The sequence below is a fragment of the Tamandua tetradactyla genome, chromosome 2 (assembly GCF_023851605.1).
Source record: "Tamandua tetradactyla isolate mTamTet1 chromosome 2, mTamTet1.pri, whole genome shotgun sequence".
Lineage (NCBI taxonomy): Eukaryota > Metazoa > Chordata > Mammalia > Pilosa > Myrmecophagidae > Tamandua > Tamandua tetradactyla.
Genome location: NC_135328.1, coordinates 135,070,962 through 135,092,441, shown reverse-complemented (window position 1 = coordinate 135,092,441; position 21,480 = coordinate 135,070,962). Strand labels below are relative to the sequence as shown.

At 35.5% G+C, this 21,480-nt stretch overlaps 1 long non-coding RNA gene across 3 annotated transcripts in view; it reads left to right on the top strand.

The window, feature by feature from the left end:
* Positions 1 to 21,480, top strand: part of LOC143673955 (uncharacterized) — a 465,075-nt gene that overhangs the window by 308,554 nt on the left and 135,041 nt on the right. The gene's annotated exons all lie outside the window — the stretch shown is intronic.

Here is a 21,480-nt window from a genome sequence, read left to right as displayed (position 1 = left end):
GGGAGAATGTGTTCAGTGTAATATAGTGATACAGGTGGCAAACAGAAGAGATATTTAGAAGATTGATATCTAAGGCTTTGTTTCCAAAACCTCAGATGGATTAGTTAGTAACCCCATAGTCACCCAAGTAGATAATGAAAAAAATGATCAGATTCAAGTCTCCCACTCTTCAGTTCAACAATGTTTGTGCTACAACTCTCCTGTGTCCAACCAAGCCTGCTATTAATAATAATTACAAGTATATTTAGCACTAAGCATGGGACATTATTCTAAGCATTGTTGGTCTATGGAGGTTCACAGAGTGGTGCCAGTTATGCAATAATATAAGTAATTTATGATGTGTATTGCCATACAAGTAGTATACAAAGAACATTCTTGGAATTAAGAAGGTATAAAAATCACTGGGATCTACTGTGGTCAGCAATATCCTCCTTTTTAGGGAAAAAGAGAGCCATACTTAATGGTACCAGTGATCTTTGGTCATGCATAAATATGAAGAAGAGGTATAGTTTAAGTGAAGCCAATTTTTACTAGGATTGAACCCCAATTTTTTTGTTTGAGAACTATTTTTCTTATCAGATCTTCTCTTCAATTAATTTACTCTTCTGTAAATTATTGAGGAGATAAAACTTTTTATTTGCAACTGCTTATTTTTGAACCACACTTAGTTAAAATTTGGCTCTTATTCCTTGGATTGCATTAAATAAATTATTTACTCTGAGATTCTTTTAATATATATGTATAAAGTTAAGGACCATTCTAAATAGAATGTCATTGAATTATTGTTAATGGAAAATTTGACAAATGCCTCTTTGTTTCTTAAGAACCAGCAATATACATTTTGTATTGAAGAGTCCTTTAAACAGATTTGCTTAATCCTATTAATTCAAAAGAGGCATAAATTAGAACTAAAATGCTTTTTACTTGTAAAGAAATATAGTCGTAAAGAGGTTTATTTGACTAAAGCCGCAGTGAGTCAGACACGGTCTAGAAAATAAGATAAATCTTTCAGTAATCCCAATGGAATGGTGAAGTGGAAGAAGAAAAAGAAATGAACGTTTCTGGTAGTATATCCAGTGGACATAAACATAGAACAATTTTGAAAAAGAATCCTGCTTTTCTAAGTGATTCTGAATCTTAAAAGATAAAATAGAGTTGTAATGGACAATAATGCTGAGTTCAAAGACCAAGTAAAGTGTTACAAACTATCTGTGCCAAGTTTGAGCAATTACTTGCTCTTTCTGAGTCTAGCTTCTCTCCTCTAGAAATTAGTGATAATGATTCTGGTTCTTTTCGAGGATCAAACTAAACTATGTATAGGAAAGATCCTTGAACATTATAAAATGCAAAATGGATGTTGTGACAGAGTTTGATGGACCAAACATAATATATCACTGAATTAATAGAAATAAGATATAAAGAACATGGAAGGCCTTTAAAAATATAATAATGTTTAGGAATCTGGTCAGGATTTTTGCTGCCACAGAGAACAGGAAATAGATGTGAAATGAAAGGCTATAATAAATCATGTCAAATTTGTATCTTCCTTCCAGGCGAATGCATATTAAATAAATGAATTTCCCTCCTTTGTGTGAGAAAACAGGAGAAAAAGTTCAAGTATCATTGGTTTAAACTAAGCTTCTAAGTTAAAAAACTAAGATTGTTTATCACTTCTAGTAATTAAGGAGTAAATTAATTTGGATTGTACTGATGCGACCACTTAAGAATTGTAAAGGAAAACAAAAAGAATCTGACCACATTGTGTAAATTAACATATGGCATCATGTGAGAGTAACTCAAGTAACATGAAGACGGGAAAAATCCAACTTTTCAATGCAGAATAGAAACAGAATAATGGGCCATAGTGCTCTTTCTCTTTCAACCCCTAGTGTGTTCAAGGACAAGAGGCATCAGCCTCACCTGGAGCTTGTTAGAAATGCAGACTACTTGGGCCCCTTTCTCAGGTTTTGCAAATGAGTATCTACATTTTAACAAAATTCCTAGGTGATTTGAATGTATGGTAAAGCCTGAAACACACTGTTTTAGAATACTTTGTTTAGTCCCACCCTGTTCCCTCTGCCTCTTCATGTACTTGTGAGGATCACAAACATGAATCCTTTGTGACTGCAAAGCATTAGACCCATAAAAGGATCTCCAAGTGGCATTAGCTTCTCTAAATTATTAATAAGACTTTAATAATCGTGATTTGCATGGGAAGCAGATAAACCAAAGCAAAAAGCAGTCACTGTTTTGAGAAATCATCAGCTGAATGTTTATTAGAGTTCTAAAGTGCGAGAAGTCATGCTAAATTACAACAATGATTTAGATGTTATTCTTATCTGCAAGGAGCTCGTAGTCTTTTGAAGGGACAAAATAGCTGCAAAAATATCAGTCCATAAGATTACTGTTAATAAAACCATATGTTCAAAAGAATTTGGGAGGAGGTGGGATATGAACTTCAACTTTGAGCACCAGATGAAGCTTGGAATGTATTAAATTAAATAATGTCATCATTGGAGGATTTTAATCATGAAATTGACCTAAATGAATGTTAATTTAAGGGGGAAATGGAATAGGAAGCATCCAGTTGTAGGAATTGTGGTGGGGGAAGGGACATAAAACAAAGTCATTTTTTAGACAAGTAGTAATGTGAAATGTAGCTGGGCTTGCCAAAAGAAGAGAGATATTTGAGGATGGAGAATAGAAAATTTGCATGAGCAAATTTATAAGGCTTTAAATTTAACTGGATGTTGTTATGGGGAAGTGAGATGGGCTGGCAGGAAGGCAGTTATTTAAATGGGGGAAAGAAGAATTGGGGAATAAGGAAAAAGAGTTAAAAATGCTCTGAAGTAAGCCTGGGGACTAACTAATGTCATTAAATGAATAAGCAAAGTCAGTAGGGTGACATGGTTAGGGGGTGAGGAGGATACATCAGTACTCAGCAAGCTATTGGAAATTCTGAAATGGAACTTGGGAGAGACAGTGGCGTTTTAAGTGTCTATTTTGAAGTCGTTGCCAGAGATGTAGCAATTAATGAGAGCTCTTTTCCCGTGTGTGAGAGGGATGAGAACATTTCATTGCTTTTGCCCTACAAATAATAAATAGTGCCTGATATTCAGATGACCAATATTCTAAGACTGCATTTTTTCGTCTCACACTGGAAGTACATATTCAAACTCTGATGCAAAATTCTGGACACCTCTACCAGAAATACTCCTTAGACAGGTGTTTAGAGGACATCCTCTGTAGCAGTCCAACTGATAATTGGCACCTCGTTGTTCCCAATGAAAAGCCAAACTGAAATTCCCTTGAATCAATGGATATCATGTTTCAGATTGGATGTTATATTGAATGTCCAACATGATAAATGAAAAAAGATACATAATGGGAAAACTATTTTAAACTTCACAGTTGCAGACATAAGGAGGTAATATGAATATCTTCCAGGAAATAGAAAGCATGTTCAAAGGCTTGGGGATAGGCTCGCATGAGACTTTTCAGCAGTGACTCTGGAAGATAGTACAGAAATGCCCCAGATCTCTGAGAGTGAATAATTTTCAACCTGGAATTCTATAGCCAGCCCAACTATCAATAAAGTATGAAAATAAACCAGAGACAGTTTCAAATATGGAAAGTTTCAAACTTTTAAATCTCAGGTAACCTTTCTTAGGAAACTTTTGGAGATTGTGCTCTACCAACAAACCAAAAAGGAGGAAGACATGGGGTCCAGGAAAGATGGGATCCCTAGTAGAAGAAAATTAAAAAGGGAGTTTAAACCCTAGGCCAGAGAGCAGTATGTCAATATTGTAAGAGGAAGAAGGGATGCCTCCAAGAAAAATAACAAGAGTAATCTAACAACTTCATTTGAAAATTCCATTTAGAGGCATTTTTCAGAAAGCATGGGAATATTTGGCCATTATCTTTAAAGAAGCTAAGCAAAATATCACAATTAGGAAATGATTAGCAAAAAGCAACATTTTTTTTCTAGAAAGGAGATATATTCTCAAATTCTATTTTTCTAAGTAGGGAGAAATATACACCTTGCCATAGTAATGGAATCACAGAATATATTTCTGATAAAGATTGACATTTTACAATATTAGGAACTTGGATGAAGGGAAAGAGTGGCCACATGAAGGCTAAAATTCTTAACTGCAATAAACAAGAATTCAATGACGTTGTCTAAAATCAATGTGTTAAAAGATAGTTGTAGGGTGCATAGGTAGTTCAGAAGTTAGAATGCCCACCTCCATGCAGGAGACCTGGGTTTGATTCCCGGACCATGCACCCCCTCCCCCAAAAAAAGATAGTTATAGGTACACATTATTTAGAAATATGAAATAAATACAAATTAAACTATTAAATATGTTAAATGGAAACTAGATCAGAGGTGAACAAAGAATACGAACAGATAGAGATTTTCCTTCAAATACCTTTTAATATGCATACTTGTTTTTCATTAATATAATTAATTATTGAAGTAATATTACTATACAGTAATATTTTATTTTAATTATTTTGCTCATAACTCTTTGCTACATAAGTTAATTTATCTTGATCTTCGAATGAGAAGTCATCTGTTTTTGTCATATTTTGTCATATTTGTCTATTTGAATTTCTGAATTTTTGTTAAAGACTATATTCACATAACTGATTGAAAAGAAATCCACCTTCACTTGTAAAAAGTTTTGATTTTAACCTTTCCTTGAAATATTAAAAAGGAGAAATTCCAAATATTTTGAAGGGAGTAAAAAAAACAATCATCAAAATAGAGTGAATCAGAAAAAATATATCAGATAAAGTTCTAGTACCCAGAATGTATAAAGAGATTGTTCAATGCAACAACAAAAAGATAGTCAACCCAATTACAAAATGGGAAAAAGACTTGAACAGACACTTCTCAGAAGAGGAAATACAAATGGCCAAAAGGCACATGAAGAGATGCTCAACTTACCTGGCTATTAGAGAAATACAAATCAAAACCACAATGAGATATCATCACACACCCACCAGAAACAAAAGGAAAAATACTGTATGGTCTCACTGATATGAATTGATATTAGTGAATAAACTTGGAGAATGTCCTTGGTAACAGAGACCAACAGGAGATAGAAATAGGGTAAGATATTGGGTAATTGAAGCTGAAGTGATACAGATTGTGCTACAGGACTGAATGTAAAAACTCAGAAATGGACAGCACAATACTACCTAGCTGTAATACAATTATGTTAAAACACTGAATGAAGCTGAATGTGAGAATGATAGAGGGAGGAGGGCTGGGGGCACAAATGAAATCAGAAAGAAAAATAGATGACAAAGACTGAGATACTGTAATCTAGGAATGCCTAGAGTGTGTAATGATAGTGACTAAATGTACAAATTTAAAAAATGTTTTTGCATGAGGAAGAACAAAGGAATGTCATTACTGCAGGGTGCTGAAAATAGATGATAATTAATATTTTGAAATTTTAACTTACATGTGAGACTAAAGCAAAAAATGTTTATTTGGTTCAAAATTTATATTTTGACTAGTGCATTTCCTAATATAACTTATGTAGACAGCTTAATTGAACACCATAAATACATGGAACCTTAAGTAGGACGTGAGATTTTGTTGGTTTGTCCAGAGTGATGCCCTGATAAATCCCAGAGTGATTTAAACAGTGAATAAAAAAATATTTGCAAAGTCCCCTTTTGGGAATAGTGAGAAAGGGGGAAAATTCAACTTCCCCAAGTTGAATTCTGTTTTTTTTTAATTTATTTAATTATTAATTTTTAAAAAATTAACAACAAACAAACTAAAACATTAACATGTGATCATTCCGTTCTACATATATAATAAGTAATTCATAATATCATCATATAGTTGCATATTCATCATTTCTTAGAACAATTGCATCAATTCAGAAAAAGAAATAAAAAGACAACAGAAAAAGAAATAAAACAAAAACAGAAAAAAAAAGATTATACATACCATACCCCTTACCCCTCGCTTTCATTGATCACTAGCATTTCAAACTAAATTTATTTTAACATTTATTCCCCATATTATTTATTTTATTCCATACTCATCTGTTTGTTCTACTCATCTGTTGACAAAGTAGATAAAGGGAGCATCAGACACAAGATTTTCACAATCACACAGTCACATTGTGAAAGCTATATCATTATTCAATCATCATCAAGAAATATTGATACTGGAACACAGCTCTACATTTTCAGGCAGTTCCCTCCAGTCTCTCCATTACATATTGAATAACAAGGTGACATCTACTTAATGCGTAAGAATAACCTCCGGGATAGCCTCTCCACTCTGTTTGGAATCTCTCAGCCATTGACTCTTTGTCTCATTTCACTCCCCCTTTTGATCAAGAAGGTTTTCTCAATCCCTTGATGCTGAGTCTCAGCCCATTCTAGGGTTTTTCTCAATCCCTTGATGCTGAGTCTCAGCTCATTCTAGGATTTCTGTCCCACGTTGCCAGGAAGGTCCACACCCCTGGGAGTCATGTCCCATGTAGACTTGGGGAAGTTGAATTTCTCCACATTCTCATCATTCCCTGAAGTAGGCTTTGCAAATACTTTTCCACTCACTGGTCAAAGCACTCTGAGATTCATTGGGGCATCACTCTGGACAAACCAACAAAATCTCATGTCCTACCCAAGATTCCATGTACCCAAGTTGAATTCATGATATCCTCACACGCTGTGTGGACAACCGAAGCTAAGGCTGAGCCCCCAATCTTGGGATTTGTTCACATGAAACTTAACCTCATAAAGGATAGGTCAAGCCTACAAAATTAAGCCTAAGAGTCACCCCCAAGAGAGCCTCTTTTATTGTTCAGATGTGGCCTCTCTCTCCAGCCAACACAACAGACAAACTCAACACCCTCCCCCTGTCTACGTGGGATATGACTCCCAGGGGTGTGGACCTTCCTGGCAATGTGAGACAGCAATCCTAGAATGAGCTGAGATTCAGCATCAAGGGATTGAGAAAACCTTCTCGATCAAAAGGGGGAAGAGTGAAATGAGACAAAATAAAGTGTCAATGGCTGAGAGATTCCAAACAGTTATCCTGGAGGTTATTCTTATGCATTGAATAGATATCACCTTGTTAGTCAAGATGTAATGGAGAGGCTGGAAGGAACTGCTGAAAATGTAGAGCTGTGTTCCAGTAGCCATGTTTCTTGAAGATGATTGTATAATGATATAGCTTTCACAGTGTGACTGTATGATGGTGAAAACCTTGAGTCTGATGCTCCTTTTATCTACCTTATCAACAGTGGAGTAAAACATATGGAATAAAAATAAATAATAGAGAAAACAAATGTTAAAATAAATTTAGTTTGAAATGCTAGTGATCAATGAAAGGGACGGGTAAGGGGTATGGTATGTATGAATTTTTTTCTGTTGTCTTTTTATTTCTTTTTCTGAATAGATGCAAATGTTTCAAGAAATGATGATGATGATGAATATGCAACTATATGATGATATTGTGAATTACTGATTATATATGTAGAACAGAATGATCAAAAGTTACGAATGTTTGCGTTCTTTGGTATTTAAAAAAAATTAAAAATTAGTAAAAAAATTGAGTGAATCTTCTTCAGAATTATCCACTCAACTATTTATGAGAAATTTATTTTATCATGCTATTGTTCTTCTTGAAATTTATTAGGTCTTTATGATGCTAATCTTTTTTGAAGGTCAATAGGAAAAATTATCATAACAAAGCTTTCGAGAATTTGAAAAAAGCATTCTTACTCAAAGTCAGAATTTAAAAGAGCTCATAATTATTAATTATGAATCTCACATGTGATGGATGATATAACATATCCACTGTGGAAAGCTAGCCAAACAAGAATAAACCTGTGACTTGAAAGCATGAACAGAGATATGTGAATGTAAAATAAGCTTTATGCTTTTCTGATTTAGGTTTCCTTAGTGATATCATCTAATTTATTATTGATGTAGATATTGTGCTAAGACTTAACGAACAGGATGATTTCCAACATTCCTTTACGGAAGAGTAATCTGATTTGGACTTGCATTTGTGAGAAGAAAATGGCTAAGATTAGCTTTTTCACCTAGAGAAGTAAAGAATAACATAATATACAGCTGTCATTTTAAAGTAGTCTTTTGCAGAGATTTTAGGTTTGACTAATATTCTTTTTATATTTTATATTATTTGAGCAATTAGCTATGGAGACTAAGAATTTGCATTTTTATGTAGATAAAGATGAGTTACTTTGATAAACCAAAAGTTTTTCATAAAATTTCAAACCTCAGAAAGCCAATTAAAAGTCAGGTGATGCCAATTTAAGAGGAGTCAATTTTCCTAAGGTTGAATTCAGGGCAGAATTGATGCCTTGCCTTGGGCCAAAAGCTGAAGAAGCGCATGTGAGCCCACAGAGAGACAAAGGGATAAAGTGAGTCACTCTTGAAGGTACTGCTTTCCTCTTTGGAATAAACAGTTTACTACCTTTGCTCAATTCCTGACCCAAACTGAGAATTGTCTTTTCTTAGAAAAGGTTTGGGAGCCAGAACACTTCTGGAAAGTAGGGGAAGAAGCCTTGAAAGACCTCCAAAGAGGGTTTTTTTTTTTTTTTTGGATACCAACAGCATGAAAAAGCCCTGGGAACTTAAAGATCAAGGGGGAAAAGTTGAACTTATGGGGAAGACAGGAAAAGATAGGAGATGGAAAAGCTTAAAGTGAAAATTCTTTATTTAAACAGCTTTGCAGACAATAGACTGGAGATCTGACCATATTCTAGAAAACTCAAAAAGCCCTACTGATACACCTGCTATTTCCTTGAAGAGAAAATGGAGTAGGTGCAAGAACTTGTGCTGACTTCCTAGGATGGCAGGGAAAGGTGGCTGAATTTTGATCTGGATGTGCTTTGGGTTGTAAGCTCTCTCTGCTGAGGGATCCTCCTCCTTATACTGGAAACTGACTTTCTCCAATGTTGATTTTGATTTTTTACCTCATAAATTTCTACCTTTAATAGCCTCATTTTTTTCTTAAATTTTAAAACCTCAAGGGGGAAATGTTCTTTAAAGGATGTGAGAAGTCATTCTTAGCTACTTAGTCTTCTCATGAGAGAAACTGACAACTCTACCCACTTCAGGATCTTTGGCATAAAGGCAGGATTTCAAGGGTATGGCATCTTGTTCATTTAACAGTCAAACACTGAGGAAGTCTGTGCTGCTTAATCCTAAATTTATTGGATTCAGTATGACTAACCACTCCCTTCCTTCCTGGAGTTAAGAGGAAGAAGATAGAGCATCAGGTCAAATATTTCTTCAGGCTGAATGTACAGTTGAAGTAAGGGACACTAAAAGGGAGATACAAAGAATTCTTTTCAGGGCAAATGTTTATTTCAAATCAGAGCAGGGATTACCCGGTCCTAAGCCTTCTCCCCACACGGAAGTGCATCTAGCTGTGAGAGAGGAGATTCATTGTGCTGAGATGCCGCTGCGAGCAAATTGGTTATGCCCACTTTACATTCCGGGACTGCACTGAATTGGTAACAAGTGAGTCAAACAGGATTATTAATAAGATCCCCTTTTAGCTCCTACTATTTTAAACTTTATTTCTGTTCGCCATCCCAAGGGTTAGGTACTACATGCTCCTAGGAACCAGAGTAGTAAGTAGTCAAGGGTAGACAGCTTGTTGATAATTTATTTGATATGCCCTCAGTTTTAACGAAGTTAAGCCTAGGGTTCTAATACCATAGAACTCTGGGGAGCGTAGAGGCCAGTGGGCTTCTCCATCCACCCTTAGCAATGTGGGAGCCCAGGTAGCATATGTTTGACTTGCCAAGGGGCATATTCTTTCCATTTTACAGCAAGAGACACTTAAAGGTCTACTACTTTGGGTACTGCTTTCCTTTGTCACAGATGCATCTCTAAAGTATACTTTCATTTTTGTTGTGGATGAACACGTTCTTTCCACTAGGCTGTGAGATACAGGAGGGTGGGCATGTGTCTATTGGTTTATCCGTGAATTTCCAGTACTTAGCAGAGGGCCTGGCAATCTCAGATGAGTCAGTTATTTGTCTTCAAAGTCAGGGTTTATGAGGATAGTAAGTCCCTTTTCTTGGGACTTGAAATGAGAAATTATTGTAAATGTAATTATTAGCCATATGTGGAAAATATTCCTTGTGACTTTCTATATATCTGGAGAAACTGATGAAGATTATGGACAAACTTGTCAGAAAAATTCACAGGTCTAGGCACATGTGACAAGTTCATGTTGATTGGGATTTTGATCCTTGGATATCATCCCCTTGTTTCTACAGTGGATCACTGATTATGAATTAAGAACACCTTTGTATCTTCCTCTCAACAAAATCCATCATGTGGTGTAATTTCCAAATTCTAACATCTGGGATTAATGAATAATCTTATCTTTGCTTCATTTATTTCAGAAATAATTGGGCTGTGCTTGAATTATAGATTCAAGAGAACATTGCTAGAAAAAGAGCGAGGACTTGAGGGTCTGGGGAGTGAGTGAGTTGGCAAACTGGGAACAAGGTGATGGGAGAGAATGAACCACTCAAAGGAAAAGTCAGATGGGGTGATTATAGTGGATCAGGTCAAAGATTTAGGTACAAAGAAAGCCTTTAGAACCCAGAAGTGAGTGCTGCTAACCTCCTAGCGAGGGTGGGCCTGGTAAACTGAGCACAGAGACAGCCCCTTTGTGAATGGCACCTTTGAAGCAATGCACACACCCCTCTACACAAGAAAAAAATGGGATTACTGTAAAAATAAATAAATAAATAAAATACACACACACACACACACACACACACACACACACACACACATCCCTGAAATATCCAGCTTGGGAGAAAAAATTGTAAAATTTCTGGCATATAGTGCCAAAATATTGGTTTTCAACTTTCATGAATTTGCACCATAAATTTCTGTTTCCTGAAATCCTAGTGGTTTCTTAGCTTTAGGCGTGAAGATGCATGCTCAGGACTTAACACTCTTTTTTTCCTCCTGAGCTTTAGTTGATGATCCCATGGAAACAAAAATGACTTTGCTTGGTTTGGCAGAAATGCAAGAAAGATAAGCTGCTTGGGGGAAGAGGGAACCTGTTCCAATCCGTGCCCCAAGTTCTTTTCCTAATGTGTGCGTCAGCCTGAGAAATTTTCACTTGTAATGCCTAAGGCTAATTATTTAGTTTGGCTACAAAAGATTGGTGAAGCATGCTTTGAATCCTTTCGATGTTAACGTTGTCACAAGACAACATTAAATTATGGGTAATGATAATACCTCAGGTTGCTCACCATTTCTGCAGCTGTTTCTTTTCCTTGTCCAGTTTGTTTAAAGCTAAATGCAATAGAATTGTCTATGTTGAATAAAAAATAAAGGAATAACTAAATCGAATTTGTATTTTTTTCCTCACTCTGTAATTAGAGACAGAAAATGAAATTCCAGGATCTTAAATATATTCCTCCTCCTTTTAGCATTCACTTAATTGAAGGTCTCACTATCTTTCAGAAACTCCTGGGTAGTCTCCCTGCCCCACCTTTTCCATTCTCATCCACCCTAAGCACAGCCGCCAGACTTCTCTAACACTCAGTTAATAGTCTTTGTCCCTTTCCTTTCGTGAAATGGTTTAGAGGCTTCCAGTCACCTACATAGTATCCAAACTCTGCAGTCTGCCAGCTGAGGCCCTGATTGGCTGGATGCTGCCTTTATTGCTAGCCTCATTTTTTTCTGCCCCCACAAATTCTCTATATTGCAGCCATGCTGAACTACTTCAGCCCCACAAATATTTATTAAGTGCTTATTTTGTGTTAGACTCTGAGATTAGTCCTGGGAATTCAAAGATAACTAAGACGTGGTCTTTGCCCGGAAGGAGCACACGCTCCAGCTGAGAAGACATGTTTAAAATACAGAGTATGAGTGCAACAGTGATGAGAAAGTTCTTTCTACCTTGAATGAACTTCTATTTATTTATTTCCTGCCAAGCGTCTATCTGTTCTGCAAGACTGTGCTCAAATATCTCCTGGTAGAGGGTGATGCACAATTAATTACTAGAAAGCCTTGTTAACTTTTTGTATATAATAGTATTAGAATTTGTGATGGTTAGTATTCATTTTTTTTTTTTTTTGCATGGGGAGGCACCAGGAGTAATGGTTAATTTTTATTACACATTTAATGTGTTTTTTTATTGCATATCTGTTTCCACATTGACCTGGGAGCCCCTTTCAGGCTGTAGTGCTCGGCCATCACAGAAGCTTAACACCTTGTATATGAACATATACCAGATGTAAGAAATATTTGGAATGGTGGCTTTTTAAAGTTATTCCAATGTCACAGAAAACATATAAGTTTTCTGATCTTCCTAATTCTGGTTTCATGGAGGGTGAAGTGGTGTTTCTTTAATAGAACTTATTTGGCTTAATCTGAAGTTTAATAACCATTTTCAAAATAATAGTTAATGGGGTGTAAGGGTAGTTCAGTGGTAGAATTCTCGTCTGCCATGCGGGAGACACGGGTTTGATTCCCGGCTCTTGGAGTTCCCCAAACAAACCAACAAATTCAACGAATGGTGCTGCAACAATGGGATACTCACATGGAAAAGGATGAAATGTGACCCCTGCCATGCAGCATACAAAAACAATAATAATAGGAGTTAATATTTACTGGGCTTTTTCTATCTCCCTGGCAACGTTCTAAGAACTTTATATATATTACCTTCTTTGCTAATAGTAAGAGTTATATGAGTTTGGAGATGTTAAGATTTCTCTTTTATAGATTTTTATATAGAGTATAAAAATAAATCATGGTATTATTAGTAGCTTATAGTATAATAGCACTTACTAAGTGCCAGGCACTGTTCTCATGCCAAGCTTATACTAACTCATTTATTTGTCACAACAACATGACTTATGATAGAGTTTCTATTTTTAACCTCCATTTTTTTGGATGAGGAAACTGAGGCATAGAGAGGTTAAGCGGCTGGTCCTGGGTCATGCGACCAGTGAATTGGGAAGCCAGGTTATGACCTTACAGAGTCCAGAGTGGTCTGGACACTCACTCATTACTCTAGACCAAATTTCATTTTGTAATTAACAATGCAAGGCATGGTTCAAAAGAATTATTATCCATAGACATTTGAAATAATAAGGACTGATATCATATAAACTGCTTTCTGCTACTACTTGGATCAACATATACTCCTAGGAATGCCCTCACTCCTTTTCCATCTTGCCCATTTTATTCTTATTTGTTAAACAAAGGGAAATCCCATGGAAGATGCAGATTCGTGTGAAATATATTTCAAATATATTTTCTTCTTAAATTAGCTTTGAATCATTTTTTTCTTATCCATTCTCTCCACCCCATTCTTCTCTTCTCAATTCTACTCTTGGAGCAGTGTGGAATGCTTGTTGAATAATGGCCCTGCAAAAATAGGCTTACTGCTTGTGAAGCAGCTAAAAATATTGTTTTGCTATTTCTCTTGTCTCAAAAGCAAATAAACTTATATTTAACTTAATAGAAATATAATTAGTATAGAGTTCAGAATTCCCTCCAGTATACACAAAGCATTACCCATAAATTTGAATAAGTAAAACCATACTCACTTGAGAATTCAGATTCTATCAAATGTTATTCAACATATTACTCTTAGTTTGTCAAAACTAAGACAAAAATCTAGCTTAGTGACTAATGAAAATGATGGTTAACCATTATAAATATGAAATAAGAAAGATCATAATTAATGGATAGGGTCTATATCCTTTAAGGTATTCAAATTTCCATTTTACAGAGGTTGAAAACTGCCATGCTACTTTTTAGAAGCATATTGAGACCTTACTTAATAATATCTATCTCTTTAATTAATAATAAATTACTTTAAAGTAACAAGTTACTTCTAAGTCCAGACTTTAATAAGTGATATATGATATTTTATTACCTTATTGTTATTTAATTCTCTAGAATTGCCAAAAATGAGACGGTATGGTAAGTACCTGCAAAAAAATCTGTGGAAAATATTTGGCTTCCTTAAACCCAGATCCAACTTTAGATAGGAGTCCATCCACATCATAAATATAAATGAAAAGATTTGGGATCTACAGACAAATGTCAAAGAAAAGTGTTTGGAGACGGACATATGGAACTTGGGTTCTATTGTCAGCATTACAACCTCATCGGACATGTGGCTTCACCTCACAGTGATTAAATATCTTTGTTTATAAAATCTAGAATCTCTATTAATTAATTTTAAAAATCTCTACCAGCTTTAAAATCCTGATTCCATTGTTGGTTAGTGCCATATCTCTTTCACAATCCATTTGCTTTGATTTAGCCTCTTGTTTATATCTTTTTCCTGAATATATGAAAAAGGAACAGCGTAACCCCCCAAACACATGCATCAATCTAAGCACTATCAAAAGTGGGAAGGGAAGAAATGCTCTGAGATTCATCACACATCAGTTTCTTTACTTTACATGTATTGATTAATTTTACCCGTTTGTAAAGATTAAATAGATATAAATTCTGACAAACAAGGTGAACACAGAGTGATAAAGTATTTTGCATTTTATTGCTTTTGTAGTTACATGTTATACATTCATTTTAATATCATGTATTTTTCTTACATAAAATAAATAGGTGCCAATAAAATGCAGATATAATAAATTGTATTTATTTCTAAATGAGCATATGCTAAGAACTGTATATTGTCTGCATGGATCTACATTGGAATAGTCATGCAATATATATTTACCAAGTGGCTCAATATATATAATGGGGCAAATATTTTCTTATTAAGAATTTTTTTCTTTCTTTCCTTTTTTTTACTTACCCATAGACTTGTTTCTTTCAAATAGCTGTGTACCCTTTATGGGTTCAGCAGAAGGACTGGATTTCCAAACCCTGCTGTTAGATGAGGAGAGAGGCAAGCTGCTCCTGGGAGCCAAGGACCACATCTTCTTGCTCAGCCTGGTTGATTTAAACAAAAATTTTAAGAAGGTCAGTTTATAGACAGTTGGCGCGATTCATTTATTTTCATCTGGTCTCTTCTCCTGCATTGTTTCGCTGTAAGTTACTCAGTGTCAAATGCAATAGGTCATTTACAGGTCGAAGAAGACCATTTTAATATTGCCTTTGACCATGTTTTAGATGTTTATTGATTTAAGTCTATGTGTATATTTTTTGTTAAAAGTGAATGAGTGTGTTCCTGGTGCCTGCCCATGCAAAAAAGAAAAAAAAGTGAATAAGTGTGGTTCAGTGGTAGAATTTTCACCTTCCATGCGGGAGACCTGGGTTCGATTCCCGGACCAGGCAGCCAAAAGAAAAAAAAGTGAATAAAATGTTAAGTTATTTGAAATAGGCAATGGAGTAGAAATGCATATTGTGGGACAAAAAAAAAAATGGTAGGATATTTATTCACTAAGAGTGACAGTTTTTATCTATAGCAATTGTAAAATAAAATTTTTATTAACTTTCAATTCAAAAATATATGTTCTTTCAATTGACAGTGTGGCTATGGTAGCATTTTAACATCATTCTTTTTCTCTACTCTCTCACATCTGGTCAGGCCTCTCCTATGGCTCCATCATACTCAGGGTTGTGAAGATTATTGATGACCCAACTAAGGGCTCATTAAGAACAATATTAAGACTAGAACAAAAGATATAATATTTATATTCTGAACCAAGAAGACAATTGCTTCCATATCCTAAATTTCCAGTTAGCACTCCAATTCACAAGAAAAGGGTGTTACATTTTGAACTTTATCAATTATCATTAGGTAATACTTTAGCAAATATCAAAGTCCTATTAAAATCTATGCAAAGAGAGATGATCCAAAGACAATAATGCATAGAATGACTCATTGATAAAAAACATAATATATGGCTTATTGTTCATTTATGAGGCATCATCAACTGTTTTTTTGTTTGTTTGTTTGTTTGTTTTTAACTGATTTTTTTCAGGGATATTGCAAAAGAGAGACTAGGAAACACTGCAAAGTTTCAGGTCAATAGTTTCCAATATAAAATTAATATTGAGTATTCCCCATTCAAAAAGATTGTTTATAGATAATTCTAAGACTTTAAAACTTCACATAGCATCCACCTACAATGACTTTAACTCTTGCATTTTGAGAGATATTTAATAACCAAATATCAGTTTTTTATTAATTTTAGTATTATCTACTATTGGGACTTCAGTCTGCACGAGCAACATGATTTATCTCTACATGTGTTATGTGTAATATGTTATATTGCTTAATTAACCCCTGCATTAGGAACAATGTATTTTGCTTTTTCATCATTTAATGGTTAAATTGTTCTTCCACACATATCTATAATTTTGTAATTTCCTATGCTCAGACTGGATAAAGAAATTGTCTTTCAATGTAAGTGTATATACTTGTAATTAATTGCATGTAGTCTCTGTTTCTAGAAGAAAAAGTGGGAGCTAAAATAATGCCAAAATTGGGTGGACCACGGTGGCTCAGTGGCAGAGTTCTCACCTGCCATGCCAGAGACCCAGATTTGATTCCCAGTGCCTACCCATGCAAATAATAATAATAATAGCTGTTCTCAATTTCTAATAATCCAAACATATTTGCAAAGCCATAAGATTGTCTTTCTAAAAAAAGTTACAATTACCCTATTGCTGGATATTGTTTTAAAAAGTTTAAATAAGAAGTTGATCATGTGGTATAATTTGAAAAGCTTGCCCTTCATTTCACTGTTAGAGCCCTATCCCATTTATTCTTAAGGGGGTATTTTTTCTTCAGGAATTTTTTAAAAGTTAGCAAATTCCCAGGAGGGCCTATCAATAGTATTAAGTAATGATTTAATCATTAGTAAATACCTTAGCAGGGGATAGCACTTTTTATGGAAGAGACTGAGGAAAAAATCCAGTCTCCTTTAGAGTTATGCCTTAAGAGATACTATATAGTTCCAAAAGCATTTTTCCAAATATGTCTCAGTTTTGGTATAATAGTAAAAATTGATGTTCTTGTGCTATTCTCTGCCTTTAGGGATTGGCAGAAAAAGTCCATTTATCTGCCTGAGTGTATTAGATCATTGCTTAAAATAAATTCTGATAGCATAACTTCATCCAGTAACTATTTAAGCAACTCTTCTACTCTCTTTGGCCATGTTCCATGTTTGAAATGGGCTAATATTAAGAAAAAAGAAATTTTATTGATTTCCCTTCTGATGTTATTGCAAAAGATGGTTATTTGAACATCTTACAAAATTAGGGTCTGTCCTAGAGATTTTCTGTATAACTGATATTTCTTTATAAAATGTACCATTCATAAGGAAGTTATTAGGTGAAGGTAAGAATTTATGTTTATGTAAGTACCTACCTTTCAAATTTATAAAAACCACTCCAGTGCTAAAAAAGGTATTCCACAGTAGCAAGTAAGTGTCGAGATGTTGTATTTGAGCAGTGTTTAGATCTACACGGTTTGCATTGGCTCAGTGCCCTTCGGCAAAGTGCCAGACTCCTCGGAGGAGGAAACCGCACACATGTTGGGACTCTGAGAGTCTGAACGATATCCTTTGTACTTTTTAGAGCTGAAGTGATCTACAACACATAATTGAGTTATGGGTGACTGGTTGGGAATTTTTTCCCCTGGGAAATAAAAAAAAAAATGGTAGAAAGTACCCAACTGAAGTGGTAAAATTAGATATATGTTTTACTTGGATTTTTTTCTGTATAAACATGGCTGTGCTTGTTGAAAAATAGCCATTATCACTTCATATGCAACAGGCATTTAGAGAGAACTCTCTAGAAATTATAGCAAAATCACTTACAAAACGAATTCTGTAGTAAATATTTAGTAAGATCCTTCTTATTTTTGTGACTCGTGTTCACATTAGATTTTGACTCTAGTACAGTGAATGGTGCAGGTACACCGTCCATAAACATTTGATGAATGCGTGACTGCAAAGGAATAAAATCAAAATTAGACCTCTCAGAGAATTCACCCTTTCTAGAAAGTTACTTAGAATGAAAAAAAAAAAAAGTTACTTAGAATGAGATTTTTTTAAACTGGCATTTAGATGAGGGATGAATGAGAGTCTAGTCCTTTTTTCTTTTTTCTTTTTTTTGAGCTGAAGGACTATTTTTATAGACATTATACACCTCAGAACAAGAATAACTCACCTGCCTGGGATGTGACACCTCACTGTTTAGCTAGGTGGATCCAGAGGTGGCCCATAAGGCCAGTGAGGGATCATCCTGTGAACTTCTCTTTGAGACAAGTTCAACACAGACAGTCTCATTGACTTGACATTTCCTTCCTCACCACTAGACCAAAATGGAGCAAACAGAACCAGCCAGACATGATCATGTTCCAAGGGAAGGACATGGATCTAGTGCTGCACGTAACCCTCCCAGCCTGTGGGAGGGAAGCTAAGGAAGCAGTGTTGGGCAGAAGGAGACTGGAGCTGTGATACAGTCCCCACAAAAGCCTCAGCGGACAAGCCAGACTGATGCGGAGGCAAACATTTTGATATTTTCTCTTATCCAAATGATGATACCATTGTTCCTCTGAGTTTATATTATGAAAGAAAATCTCCATTTTCTCCCCATCTAATCCATTCTCACGACCATCCAAGTTGTCTTAAAATAAAATAAATAAACCTCAAAGAAGGAGCTTGACTAAACTCCAGCCCTCTTAGCATTGACTTCTCAAACCCTTCCCAACATATTTCTACCTTAGGTTTCCAGCGTCATTTTTAGCCATTCTTCATTGTTCCCTCACTGGCAGTCTGCTTTCTGCTTCTTCTACCTCTTCCTCCTTGCGCTGGTTTGAAAGGAAATATGCCCCCTAAGAAAAGCCATGTTTTAATATAAATCCCATTTCAAGGAATGGTTGTTAGACTGGATTAGGTGACAACATGTCTCCACCCATTTGGGTGGGTCTTGATTGGTTTATTGGAGTCCTATAAAAGAGGAAATATCTTGGAGAATGAGAGATTCAGAGAGAGCAGCACCACGAAGCAGAGTCCACCAGCCAGCGACCGTTGGAGATGAAGAAGGAAATCTCCTCCCGGGGAGCTTTGTGAAACAGGAAGCCAGGAGACAAAGCAAGCAGATGACACTGTGTTTGCCATGTGCCCTTCCAGCCGAGAGAGAAGCCCTGACTGTGTTTGCCATGTGCCTTCTCACTTGAGAGAGAGACCCTGAACTTCATCGGCCTTCTTGAACCAAGGTATCTTTCCCTGGATGCCTGTGACTGGACATTCCTATAGACTTATTGTAATTGGGACATTTTCTCAGCCTTAGAACTGTAAAATAGCAACTTATTAAATTCCCCTTTTTAAAAGCCATTCCATTTCTGGTATATTGCATTCTGGCAGCTAGCAAACTAGAACACTCCTCCTCCTCTTTTTTCTTTTCTTCTTCTCTTTCCTCCTCTCCTCTTCTTTCCTCTATGCCACTTAAACTACTGCATTCATTCTTTCCCTCCCCAAAAAACTTCTAAGTTTTGTGCCTTTGCTAAGGCCTCCATTACATCTGTCTGACCAGGTCAATCCCAATTCCTGAAGTCAGGAGGGGAGTAGAATTAGTGCAGTTTGCTTATATCACTCATCTAAGGTAGAAGGAATGTTCAAGAATCAAAAAATTGACTGCTATAATTATGGAGGAGATGTTTCTGAAAACATTATTTACTTGGGGGACTAATTTTTTGCCCTCACTAACATCAGTAACTGAAGGCAAACATCAGAGTTTATTCAGCCAATCAAAAAGAAGAATGTGTATTGTCTATTTGGAGATGATTTTCAAGATTACCTAGTCCTACCAGGAAATCATCAGAAAGGATTTATTTTTCCTTCAGGGTATAGCCATGAAAAGTATTTATTGCTAATAAAAATCCATGAAATAATTTATTTTTCTCTATCCTGCATAGTAAAATTGAAAAAATGTTCTGGCCTTTACACATACTTCTCGTGCCTAATAAGCATTCAGTTGCTTTTGCAAAAGTTCTCTTTGATTTTTTATTTAATGTAAGCTTTGTGAACTCTAGTCTGTCACAGGCATTGACATTCCTGATAATATATAAGTTTTCTCCTTTGTAATAGTGTACTTATAGTTGGGCTGGCATTGTTGGGAAGGTGCAAGATTACAGTTTAGTTCAAGGAATTACAGAACACATCATTATTCTCTAGTTCTAATATTTAGCATTTTCTACTAAATGTTTAATGTACAAAGAACATAATTTCAGAGAATCAAATAGCTGAATATGACTTAAGTATCCTTGAGTGTATTTCCCAGCAGAATTATATCTAAAATAATGGGGCTTTTATTGATTTGGTTTTGTCAGTCTCAGGGGTGGGAAATAAATGATATGCATTAAGGAAGTAAAACCTAGGATACTTTCTCAGTAACTGCACTTGAAAGACTATATATAGTCCTGCTTTAGTCCTGTTTCTCATTTACTCAGCTAAAATCCATTGAGTGCCTACTATTGATACTGAGAACATTGCAACAAAATATAAAACTCTGATCTTTTCATTGCTCGTACCCTTGTTAGGGAGACAAAGCATTACGTACTTAAACAAGTTAAAAGAATAGCCAGAAAAGGTTTAAATGTCCAAAACATAGAAATTCAGGAAGGGGGAAGAAGTTATATGTTGTGCAGGGATTTGAACTAGCTCCAGATGGATAGGTAAATTTAAATTTGTGTTAACTTGTTAATTAAAAATAGTTTGAATTTGAATTTGGAACTTGAGCTTTATTGTTTAGACAGGATGGGGACAGGGGGAAGACATGTCTGAGAAAGGGAGCGGAAGGGCATCTTTCCTTTTCTTCATGTGTAGAATTCTCTTGGTTAATGTCAAGGAAATTGGATTGCCCCAGCCCTTGCCATCCTACCCCATCTCTCAAGTCAGAGGAAATATTTAAAAGAACTCTAATATTCCTTGAGAGAGAGGGTCAACTGGTGGTGGACATTTATATTCATTTATAAGTGATGCATGAGAAACCTGTTCAGTGTATCATAATAATGAAAGTGTTTGACATTTGTTCAATGTGGTTTAAGCATCGATGGTTTCTAAAAAAAAAATGATGTTAAACTACATAGCTTCTGTCACTTTCATTACAAGTGAGTAATACTTTCTACCTCAGCCAGGCTTAAGAAGTCCTAATGATTTGATAGAGCCCTATCAAATCCAGGGCTCTCTCTATGTAAACTTCAGGAGAAATGTATACAAGCCCAAAGTCTCTCCCTCCTCCTTTCTTTTTCCTTCTCCTTCTTTTTTTTTTTAATGGAGTCTTAGTTGACAGTTAAAATATCTAATATTCTCTGTGTGGTTAGATTACTTGATTGGGCTTCGGAGTTAATGAATTACTGGAATCATTCCATCTGAAAATGTTACTCATTTTGGAAGCAGTTCAAGCCATGTTTGGGTGGAGAGAGTCTCAAACCACGATGGAAGCAACAGATCACAATGAGAATCATTTATCAAATTGAGTACTCTTTTCTTTTCA